Here is a 10,230-nt window from a genome sequence, read left to right on the forward strand (position 1 = left end):
TGGCTGGACAAGTAGCACTGCTGTTTGTCTCACCCCAGCTTCTGTATAAATACTTACTGTAATGTAGAATGCAAAATTTGAGAAAACATAGAAAAGAACTGAATAGTGTCTGTTATAATGTTTATCCTTATGCAACCTCAGACGGCGCTAATCCAGAGTTTTCTTCAAAGGCTTGAAGGTAAATCAAATATATAGGTTTAAATATCAACTGCCAAACTTTTGCTAATGACCCACGGCTTAGTTATAGCAATTGTTGTTCCTTCTTGCAAATATGAAAACATCTGGTATTAAGTGTTTGTATCCTGGTGGCTTTATATTTCAGATGCTGTGAGAGTGGTAATTATCTCTTGATTTAAGATTTTGCTGCAAAATAAAACTATTAAATGCAAAATTGCTAGACATTGTGAAGACAGTAGAAAATAGGCACCAATGGTTTTGCTAGTAACAATTTCTCAGTGAATGATAAAACAGAGACTGTCTCAGCCAGTGTTTTTCCAGTAAGTTCTGGCAGATGCCATTGCGGTCCAGTGCATGCTCAAGTTTGCACTCTCAGGTTTGCACTCCAGAAAGGGCAGGGATGCATCTCCAGCAGCAGTATAAATTGTGGCACTCATGGTAGCTCCAGCTCAACATTCTCAGTTGTGTATTCAGAGGGAGCAAAAGTCCCTCACATTTCTCCTCACCCAGATGTCCTTGAGCAGTAAGCTTTGACTATTTTTTTCAGAAAAGGGAAGCTTCAACTCTATCTGTAACAGAAACAATTCTGTCTCACTGATGAAGGTTATGGAATAAAGATGCCACAAACAGCATGTTTTTAGAACCAAAACTTAACTAAATTATTGAAACTTTTACTCACAGATGTCAATTTTACTACAAGGGTGGTGGGGGGTTTGAACAGCTCCCTAGGCTGTGTGTTCATATGTGGGTTGCCATGAAGATTTCCAACGCAATCTGATCTGAACAAGCTGATTTTCATTCCTTGATTATCACAAATGAGACGGCCCCTAAAGGTGTATGGCTGCACCCAAGTTAATAATCTTTGGCTCTCCTTTTAGTCAGTTGAGGAAAGAAACAGACCCTTTCTGTCTTAGACATCTCAAGCTGGGTGAGTCATGCCCTAATGATGCCCGTCTTCCTGTGCTGACTTTGAAGGAAGGTAGGGGGTGATGAGGACAAATACAAATATTTATGCTATAGATTTCCAACACTGGATAAAACTTTCCTACTCCTGTTTTTGAAAGAGTATATGTTTAAGATATTTAATTTATACCTTATTTCCAGTACCAAATTATTTGTCTTCCAGATCAGCACTATTTTTATTATCACTTTTCGGGAATAACTGGCTCCATCCACAAAAGACCAAAGCTGTTGTGGGGTTCAGCAATGTGATAACTTAAGGCTGGCTCCTGAAAGGGTGCTGAGCACCAAACGAGGTGCCTGTGCATCCTTCCCTTCACATGTTCTGTCGACCAGAAACCAGACAGAGTTCTTTGCACATGGGTGGAAGAGATGAAGGTGTCTGTATGAGACGCAGCAGCCATGGGCAGAACACGGATAGGGAATGGGTGGCTGTTGTGCATCCTGCCCAGCTCATCACCCAGAGAGCCCTGGGTTGTTCCTGGACCTGCAGTAACCAAGCCCAGAGCAGACAGAAATTTATATTAAACTTTGTTCATTTTTTAATTGAGCCTTGTTGCTAAAAATTCGCATTTTCTCTTTGGAAGCTATTACTCCCGTAATTTGTAGGATAGCAGAGTCTTTCACCTAGCATCATCCTTATCTGGGGAAATAATTTACTCAGAGCACATATGGTATCTCCAGCATTAGGACATGAGGGTTGCAGGCACACTTATGGCCCACACCAGCTTCTCATGGGAATTCCTCATCTATCCATGGCCCGGGAAACTGTTGTCACAGACATCTTTTCATGAAAATCCTTTCCTGGGAATTTTTTTCCTCCTGAGAAGCTGTGAGGCCTCAGGGAAAAAATGTAAATAATGGTTATCTGCTGCTGTGGAATGGAACATGTGGATCTTTGATTGGTCTCATGTGCTTGTTTGTAATTAATGGCCAATCATGGCACAGCTGGCTCTCTCTCTGTCCGAGCCACAAACCTTTGTTATTCATTCCTTTCCATTCTTAGCTTAGCTAACCTTCTAAGATGGAGATGAAACCTTTTCTTCTATTCTTTTATTATAGTTTTAATGTAATATATATCATAAAATAATAAATTAAGCCTTCTGAAATATATAAGACCCCTGTGACCACCGTCACAAACTGTTTCAGCCTCTCAAGGCCATCAGGTCCTGATCCTCCTGGTCGTTAACCTTGCTGGTTGGGATCCCTGCCCATGGACCAATAAACCAGGCTGGCCTTGGCTTGTCTCCATTCTCTGGAAGGTGCCTAGGGCTGGGGCTGCCTGGCTGTCAGGGTGTGGGGTGGGAGTGAACCAGTTGGAATGAACCCAGAGGAGGCCACAAAGGTGATCAGGTCCTGGAACATCTCTCCTATGAGGAAAGACTGAGTTGGGGCTGTTCAGCCTGGAGAAGACCCCTGAGAGACTTTATAGCACCTTCCAGCATCTAAATGGGGCCCACAGGTGAGCTGGAGAGGGACTTCTTACAAGCGCATGTAGTGGTAGGACAAAGGGAAATGGCTTCAAGTTGAAAGAGGGCAGATTTAAATTGAATGTTAGGAAGACATTCTTTACTGTGAATATGGTGGGGCACTGGAACAGGTTGCCCAGAGAAATTGTGGATACCTCATGCTGGATAGGACTTTGAGCAGCCTGGTCTAGTGAAAGATATCCTTGCCCATGTAATGGAGACTGGATTAAAAGATCTTTAAAGGGCCTTCCGACGACAAGTGTTTTATGATTTCATGATTGGTTTGAGCCACCAGGTATTGCTTGCTGCCATGGGGGTCCCTAGGGGGACACTGCTCCTATGGCACACAGCAAGATGAAGAAGTGCACATTTATCTGTAAATCCAAAACATGTCAGCAAGAGCAAACTTACAATGATATTTTCTTTACTGGACATATAACCTGGTTACCAGTGACTTTCTTCCTCTCATGTTCTCTACTGCTGAGACCTTGCTAAATAATAGAATCAGTCTTCCTCTTTTATTAGATTCTTCTGTGAGTACAGTGTAATTGTGTGGATGATAGAAGAGCCTTAGCTTTTACGTGATACTTCAATTTTCAGAGAAATCAACTACAAAAAATCATCACACAAGTGATTGTGGGTAACTGGGCACCAAGTGTGAATTTCAGGCCCATGTGTTAAGGTCAATGTGACCCATGTGTTAAAGCCCACTCAGGGAGAAAATAAAGCTGATTATCTGCAGTTTCCTCAGTTCACTGGCTGTTTATGTGCATCTCAGGAAGGCTTTCTGACACAGCACTGTAAAGCAACCGATCTGTAGCTTCATATTACCAGTCCCGAGAGAGAGCTGCAATAAACAGAAATGAGATCTGTTCCTGGAAATCAGCTCAGCTAGAGGCAATTGAAACTTATAGCAGAATCAACCATGACTAGTTGAAAGCACTTAATTTTTTGTTTTTCTCAATTTCCACAATTGCTGTTTATGAGGCACATCTAATCAGGAAGATCCAGGTTATATTAAGGAGGTGGCATATGTGTCACTGTCAAAGCCTTTTTCCAGAAATGAGTCACTGAACACACCACCAACCACTCTGGGGGTGCAGGACTGACGAAGGCCCTGACCTCATTGAAGCCCATCAATGCTTCCTCCAGCACAGCTAGAGAAGATTACAGAAAGGTGGTGATCTTGGTTTACCAGGAAAAAGATCTATTAGAAAAACACATCTTGTCCAAGGACTACAGGAACAAAGAACCATGACCCACACCAGCCAGGCTGCTGGATTCAACAGGTATTCTTCAGATTTTAGAAGGTAAAAATAAGCTGGCCTTCTCTCAGGTTTGGGGAGTACAGAGCTCTAGAGTCACTTGTGTCCTTGTCAGAGCTGTAGAATAGAAGATAATGAAGCCAGGTGCTCAATACTTGATTGAAAATGTCTCAATGACCCACAACCTCTCTTTCTCCATCTTGGTCCTTGTAATTGTGACATTGATATGAATTGGCTATTGAAAAGAGAAAGTCTTAGTGAAGATTGGATGGAGACTTGCTACCACTGGGGAATGGATTCTGTATAACTATCAAGTGCCTTGATTTAGGTCCACATTTTCAATGCTAAATTTGATGGCCAGTCCTTGGATTAACAAAAGTTCTATGATTTCTGGTTACAAAGCTTTGTACTGCATGTAATGACCTGCTGATTTCATTTGCAAAGGTTTGAAAGGTAGAAATGAGCCTGACAAATAAGTACCTCTCATGAAATCAATTTGGGAGCTAAAAAAGTATTGAGCAAATAAATAGCACTTCAGAGTTGGACTTCAGCAATGGCCTAATTTCCTGAAAGTATTTCAGAACAGTTACTTTATAAAGCAGTAGCAGTTAAGATTTTATTGCTTGTTTAAGTTCAGGATACTTTTATAGAGAAGTGGGTTTTGTTCTGTGTTCCCAGAAGTAGCAGAGAAGGGTCACCATAACATTGCAGCCATTTCTCTCTTCTGTCAAGCAGCCTGGTAGTATCTGTGCTGCTAAAACGAAAGAGGACCAGGCCATGGGGTCCAGAAAGTGGCACATGATTATCCTTCCTGTTGAATTATTTAATGTGATTTTGGTCTGTACTAACTGGTTCTCTCCCAAAAGAGCATTTGAGGCCAACTAAACCACTCACATGGGCCAGGGACTGTTTCCAGCAATACAACAGTTTTTGTGGGGTTTGCTGGCTGGATGTGAGCAGACCTACATCCCTTTGCCTCTGGGACTGCAAAATGACGCCTGTCCAGTTTTATTTACTGTTACAATCACTGGTTATTTTCTCTTTCCCAGGAATTCCTAGACTTGATTTACTTTATCCACATGCCCATAACTGTTATGAAATTCCCTAGCATGCATTAAGGATGGACAGCAGTCCATTAGGGACAAACAACAGTCCAAAGGGTCAGAGTTCAGGGCCAGAGAAATGTTCCAGGTTTTGGAGTATAAATTAAACATGACATAGTGTTTCAGTCATCTGAGGGGCTGAGAAATTTTAAGAAACCACGATGTCTTCTCAGTATTGACCAAATCCTCAAGCAATATTCCCTATGTGTCTTCAAGCTCTTTTAAGTAAAACCTGCATGGTACAATAGCTGATGGTATCAGATTATAATCACCTCATATCCTTGGTTTTGTTTGCTAGGGAATAATTCCTTAATAAATACATGTGAAATCCTGGGTTATTGGATTAGCATCTGTGAACACATGGTTGTTTTGTCTGTGAAATTCCTCTGAGAGTTACTGTGTCAACATTTGTTGTGCAATGCTTTTATTTGCTGTGTAACAGGGTGAGACCAGCAGTGAGTTTTCCCGTAAATGTAAATTTTTTCTTGGCTGACACAGCTTGCAGGGCTCTGCTGAAAACATCTGGGTAGTGGCTGCATTCCTTACTGGTTTGATGGGTGTGCCCACAGGTGCAAAACTGCACATTTACTGGAGGGACTGGAAACACTTTAGCACTGGCCAACACCAGTACATGTCTTAGTGTCTTGGCTTAGTTTTTAGCCTTATGATATTTGTCATATCATCCTAAAATCAATGAGACCTGAGAAAAACCTTGAGTGCAGCAGCAAAGCAGCACAAGCTGTCAGTCCTTGTTATTCCTTGCAGTTAGTCCTGGCCCCAGCTCTTTATTTGTGCCACCTCTTAACAGCTTTAAAGATGGCTGAAGTCTCAAAGCGCTGCCTAGTGTTCATGTTAATCCATTCCAACCTCCTCAGTGCTTATTAGCTAGCCAATGTATTTCCCCCATGCAGCTACACGGTTTCCAGACCAGGCTGTCTTGTCTAGACAGTGTAAAGAGCAGGAATAGTTGGTATGCATGGCCTAAAACAGTCTTTGGGATTCCCACGGATCCAGTTGTCTCAGAATGAGACTTTATTGGTGAGTTTCCATAAAATCTGGTAGAAGAAACAATGTAGTGAGAGAAAAAGAATAAAAGCCCAATTATTCTGTAGATAATGTTCCTAAATTTTCCATCTGAGAGACACAATACCTCTTCCTCTTGCTACAACCAGTGTTCAAAGGACCAGGAGTAGTTTGACAGCTCCCATCTTGGTGGGAGCTTCGCTTACTGAGAAAGACAATATCCAGTATGTGTGTTCTGGGAACAATGGTATATAGTGAAAAAAAGATGAAAATCCTGTTTTCAGGTCAGTATCAACATGTATGTGTCCTGGGAGATTATGTAAATAAACTCACTCTCACTAGGAAATGCCAGCTTTGGCATCTTTTTCTGTTTGGAGAGGATTTGCAGCAGCCTTTGCTTCTATATGTGCCTGGACTAACTGCACAAGTAGAATGCTACAGCCAGCTTTATGTACCTCCCAATACTTACACAGCTCTCCTCATCATAAGATTTGATAACCAGAGCATTAGTTCCCAAAATAAAAGAACATTGCTTGTGTTGGTTAGCTGTCTGTGGGAATCAGTAATGCCTGTAGTATGAGCAAGTTCAGCTATCAACATAAATAGCTTAATTATTCAGAAAGCAAGTAACACAATCACTTTAAAAGTCTCAGTGTAATTGATGTCAACAGTAAATTGTAAAACCGTGGCTTTGCTTTACCAGAAGCTACTGATCAAGTCTTGTTAAACAATCACTGACCAAAAGCACTGCTGGCAGCTGTTTGCCACTGCTTATCTCTTGCTGAAGTTCATTTTGCATATTCACACGATACAGGTCTTTGAGGCTCCATAATAAAAGTCCATTTAGAGAAGTGCTAAAGTGAGTAGATAGTTTTCTCTTGCGTGCTGTGGCATAGAACTCTGCTCATGGGCCCCTGACCACAAGAAGTGAAAAGAGCCACCTAAGGAGCGCTGAGCTCTGAGCAATCAGCACGTCTCCTGAGGCAAGCCAGAAGATCCAGTGTGCCAACAGCATCCTTCTGCTGGTCAGAAACAACTCCTTTGTGTTTTGCAGTAGAGAGAGAAAGAAATCAATAGCAGTTTATGTTCCTGTGCCCCTGTCAAACACAGTAATGTCTCTGCTGTTACTTACAGTGGCAGCTCATCATAGTGAGCAATGCGGCAGAGCCAGAGTGTGCTGGAAAAGGAGGTGATCTGTAATAGCGTTATGAACATGGTGATGCAATGGCTTTAGGTGGTAGCAAGACCAGGGCAAGAGGTTATTGAATAAGATTCAATTTGGGCTGGAGAGAGAATGAACGAAGAAGTGATACAACAGCTCTCAGACTGAAAGCAATTGGCAAAATTGTCAGGTCTAGAGAAATTGCGATGATGTTTTGTCAGGTTATGACTGGCAAGCGAGGGGAAACAGCAAGTTAAGCCCTGCAAGAAGAGATGGAAGAGTGGAAGTGCACTGGCAAAAGCTGTCTAAAGAAGATATTAAGAGAACAGGGAGAAAGGGGACTTCTCAATGGTGGGGAAAAATACATCTTGTAAATGTTATTTTTGACAGCTTTTTCATGTTTCCAAGTTATGTTCTACCTCAAAACATTTTTCTTTCAGCTAATGGTGTTTTGCTTTTGGCAGGGCACTAAACTGCTGATCTGTTTTCACCTGGGAGGGTCTTGCCCAGGGCTGCAAATCAGAGAGTGCTTTGGGAATCACAGCATCCTGCTTCATGCATCTGTCATTCCGTAAGGTAAAGGATGCCTATGGGTCTCAGGGGATGAGCCCAAGGAGCCACGAGATGCACACTGAGGAAATATATTCTCCAGTGAAAAAGAAATTTGCAAAGGATACCTCACTCTACTGCTGCTACTATTACTATTTTAACAGCAGCAGATTGGTACACACAAAATGCTATTCTTTAGTTAGTCTCCAGATATACACTGGTCCCAAATCTTGTCTATGCAGGTGAACTCCCATCTGGCAGGAATTTGGGAAGATTTTCCCATGTCACTGTACAGGCAGACAAATTTCCTATAACTCTGCAGATGTTTATTTTCTGCTCCCAGGTTAGGAAAAAATATATCAGAAGAGTTTTATTCCTTCTTAGGTTTCTATTAGCTTTTTGGCTGTTCTGCCTGGAAATATTCCACATCTTATGCTTAACCTGCAGACACTACTGCTGTGTAATAGTCCTGATGTATCCTTCCCACCTTCACTTCTAGGGCACCCCTTTCTTTTTTCAGCTTGTCATTTTTCACAAAGGGAGCCTGTCACATGGTTATTTGAGCAGAAGTCTAGTTTTGTGGTCCCTTCAACAGTATATGAATCTGTAGTTCATCTTTTAAAAACAGATAAAGCATGATTAGATCTGAAAGTTATAGATTCTTCATTATCTTTCATGAAAATAGGCAGGTGGGGAGAGGAAGATGTCTCCTATATCTGCCCCAAGGGGACAGACACAACGCAGACTTATTTCCTATTACTCTGATTATCTGCACCAAATATAAATTCCTAGAAAACCAAGGTTTAATAGTGCTGCTGTTTAGTGGATCACCTTTTTGTGAGAAAGCAACAAAGGCTGAATTTCATCCCACATTCTGATAATGTTTACCAAATAGTGATAACTAGGAGGAATTTTTTCAGCATTCCTGTTTTATAGAGATCCCTCCATTCTGATCTTGTACCTACTGCTCTCTAAAGTCTTTTTACTGAGCAGTTTGTGATATCTTCCAAATCACTGGTCTCAGATGATCTTAGCAGTGTGGATAACAAGCTTACCCTACCTACCTAGGTCTGTTTAGCTTACCTTGATCTGAGTTAAATTTAATCAGTCACAGCTGTTCAAAGCTCAGGTCATCTAACATCAAACTCCTCCTCCCAAGTATCCTGATACATGGTCATAGGGAAAATGCATGGTCATTTAATTCAGGTAAAACAAAGAGGTTTACCACTCTCTGCCAGGTAATTTTGCTAAGCTTATGGATTCCATGGTACCATGGAACAATCCCTGTTGTTCCCCTCATCTGACACTCATTCATGTAATTTTGGTTTCTTACCGAGAAAAAATGTCCTGCATTTATTTGTCAGTTTAATATCAGTATGGTGGACCACAGTGACTGGAGATGCTTCTGTACGGAAAGGGACAAAGTGTGGCCAGCAGACACACGTACCATAGGAATGACTGTGTCACTGGACAGACTGTGTGACTGGGCAGTGTTCAAAACAAAACATGAACCTGTTTTTCTTTCAATGAATAGTTATATTCCTTTGAAGAAAACTTCTATCAATTCATCTTACTTCTCCTCTCGTACAACAATAGGCAGCTAGCTAGTTGGTTAAAAAATAAATAAAAACCCATAATATCTATTCTAAAACGCTGTAAGATGTATTCAGGTTTTCAGGAGGGGTGATGGAACTGAAATGCCCCTGATGTGTCAGGGAAATCACAAGTCAGGCAGGGAAAGGAACGTGGTACCACAGTAGGACAAAAAGCAGATCCTTGCTGGACACCTTCAGTCTAGCAGGAGGAGGAAATGTGTCTGTGAGGAGCCCACAGAGAAGGAGCTGACTGGGTTAGAGGTAGGACGAGGGGGAAAGATGAAGTGGGTAATTAGAAAGAAAAAGGAGAGAGAAAAAGTATTCAGATGGGTCAGATAAACAGTGAGATGTCAGGGACCACATCTGAAATGCAGGCTTCATTAATATTTTGGCTGCCTTATCTCAGACTAATTTATTTTATGGACATGGAGAGCTGTTCCTGCTGATGTATTGAGATGATTATCTGGCAACTTTATTGTTTTTTGAAAGAGGAATTATCAATGTTTCTTGTGCTGTGCTGGTTTTCCCCCTTCCCCTATGTTTGAAGACATGAATCACCAAGTCACCATATCTCTGTGCTATCTATCAGGAAATTTCCAGGTGATTTTTTTCTTGCCTTGAGCAGATATGGAAGCTATTGCTACCCAGTAGACTCATGGTCCAATCACATGTTGTGCCAAATGCCACAAGAAAAAGGTTAGAAATTGTGGACAAGAGACTTGAGAGTAATCAAGTAAGCAAACATTTGGGTGCTCTACAAACCATTACTTACTACTCCATGGCAAATTATAAAGACAAAATAGATGACTAAATTTATGTGGATTTTATTCTACTAATTTTCATCTGTATGCTATTCACAAAAATTTATTATTTGCTCAAGAAGAAAAAATAACCAAAACCCACAACCTGATATTATTTTCCAGACAG

Source organism: Ammospiza nelsoni, chromosome Z (genome assembly GCF_027579445.1).
Source record: "Ammospiza nelsoni isolate bAmmNel1 chromosome Z, bAmmNel1.pri, whole genome shotgun sequence".
Lineage (NCBI taxonomy): Eukaryota > Metazoa > Chordata > Aves > Passeriformes > Passerellidae > Ammospiza > Ammospiza nelsoni.